Here is a 2,500-nt window from a genome sequence, read left to right on the forward strand (position 1 = left end):
GACGAACGAGTTCGTGGATTTTCTTCGTTCGTCAGGAAAGATTCTTGCTGTGGTCAGCACTGACAAGTTCCTGATCCTCTTAGTCACGCCGAAGAAGGAGTATTGAAAGGGGGAGGGGGGGAGTGGAGCTTAGGGGTTGGAGGCTGCTAGGGGTGAAAGAATGGCGGGGTGAGAATGGACAGTGGGTGGGGAGGAGAGGAAGAGGGAGTGATGAGGAGTGGCAGTGAGGGTTAGGAGTGTGGGAGTGGGGTGGGAGTGGGGGCAGGGGAGGTTAGAAGCATTGGATAGGGTGGGGGTAAGAGAGTGAAGGGAGGAGTGGCATTGAAAGGGGGTAGGGTTGATTTTCTGCCTACGGTGACGTCCCCCCACCTGAATAAAACCAACTGACATTCGCCAGAATAAACTCTGTAAGGAGCGTCGCTTTGGTTAACTGCACCGGCTATCGTCAGTAGGAATGAAATATGTAAAGGTTGACAATAGGCAGCGATTTTATTCAGCCAAAGGAGCTAAACACCGCGGGAGGGTTCCTCGGGTTGCTAGTGTGTATCTCCTCCTTCTCCTCTGCCTCTCCGCCTTCCCCCCCACCCCCCGTTCCTGTTCACCGCAACCTTGATTCTTGCAAGCTGCAACATTGGACACTGTTCGTGTTGTCATTCCCTTCTGTCTTTCTCCTCCGCCACGTTCTTTGTCACCTTCTCCCACATCTCTCCGAGAGATTTCTTATTCACTCAGGTCTCGCCCCTTATTCTTTATCTGTGTCTTGATCCACTATTTCTGTTGCCTCTTCATTTCACCCCTTCATTCTTTATCTGTGTCTTGATCCACTATTTCTGTTGCCTCTTCACTTCACCCCTTCATTCTTTATCTGTGTCTTGATCCACTATTTCTGTTGCCTCTTCACTTCACCCCTTCACCTCCTTCCCCCTCGTTGTGCTTTGAGTCCATTTCCCTCCAATTGTCTTGATTCCCTTCCCTTCCCTTCCCTTCACCTTCAGTTTTTCATCTCATTTTTTTCCATTTCCTTCGCTTTCCCTCCTTGCCCTCATCTTCCCCTCGTTTCATTACCCTCACTTCCCTTCCCTTCCCCATCATCTGCATCCTTTTTGCCTCATTTCCAGTCTCGCCGCACCCCATCCTCCCTTCATTTCCCTTCTTACCTTCCCAGTGCTCCTCCCTTCTCTCTCACTCTTCCTCACATCGCACTTTCTTTCCACAGTCTGCCCCTCCCTCCCTCCTCTCCCTCCCCTCCCCTCACTCTAATTTCTCATTGTTCAAAATCTCTCCTCCAAACACCTCCTCCCCCCCTCCCGGTCTCTTTTTCTCGTGTTTCTCTCATTTTCGTCGAATTCACTGAAATCTCTCTTCCCTTCTTTATGTCTATATTTCACATTCTAGTTTTCTCTCTTCTCCATTCTCTTGCATACTTCTCCCCTAATCATCTCTCCCCTAATTATCACCTCCTGTGCCTCTTCCACCTTCCTGTCCTCCTTCCTCCTCCCCTTTCATCCCCCTCACTCACTCCCCCACTCTCTCCTTCTCCCTCTCCTTCTCTCACTCTTTTTGTCTCCCCTTTCCTTCTCCCCCCCTTACTTTCTTCATCTCCCCTCTCTCCTCCCCCCCTCCCCTCACCTCACCTCAGTCCATTCCCTTTCTATTGTTGTCCTTGGTGGTGGCGGGGGCGGGTGGGTGATGGGGGGTGGGGGGAGTGGGTGTGGTGAGTGGGTGTGGGGGTGGGTAGTGGGCGGTAGAAGTGGGGTGGGAGGGGGGGGGTTCGTGTGCGTGCTGGTGCGAGCGGCTCGCTGAGCAAAGGCCCACAATCGAGCCGCATTGTGTGCGAGAATGGCTTTGCTCGCTATTTGTACACACCCTAATCACAATTTCAGGCGCGCTGTTGGAATCTCAAGTTGGCGGCGGCGACGGCGAGAACGATGAAGAGGGCGAAGGGCGAGGAAAACGAGGACGAGGATGAAGATCAAGACGAGGAAAACGAGGACGAGGATGAAGATCAAGACGAGGAAGACGAGGACGAGGATGAAGATCAGGACGAGGAAAACGAGGATAAAGACAAGTAGAGCGAGAACATGGAAGAAGCTGGGAATGAGGAGAACGACAACGAGGACGACGAGGAGGAAGATGTGCTTGAGGACGAGGATGACGAGGAAGAAGACGAGGACAACGACGAGGACGACGAGGAGGAAGAGGTGCTTGAGGACGAGGATGACGATGAAGAAGACGAGGACGACGACGAGGACGACGAACACGATGATGATGACGAGGAAAAGGACAAAGACAAAGAGGCAGAGAGGGCAAGGGCGACGAGAATGACGAGGACGGCGATGAAGAAGCTGGAGGACATTGACGACGACGACGACGACGACGACGACGACGATCCTGGCTTGGGCACGACTCGGTGTGTTGCTCGTCGTCGTCCTATTTGCTCCGTTTGGAAGAGAGATTTTCCTCGGGTGCCAAAAGTTTTGGTTGTTTGCATCTGTGTATG

This window comes from Oratosquilla oratoria, chromosome 30 (assembly GCF_046742065.1).
Source record: "Oratosquilla oratoria isolate Oo_2021 chromosome 30, ASM4674206v1, whole genome shotgun sequence".
Taxonomy (NCBI): domain Eukaryota; kingdom Metazoa; phylum Arthropoda; class Malacostraca; order Stomatopoda; family Squillidae; genus Oratosquilla; species Oratosquilla oratoria.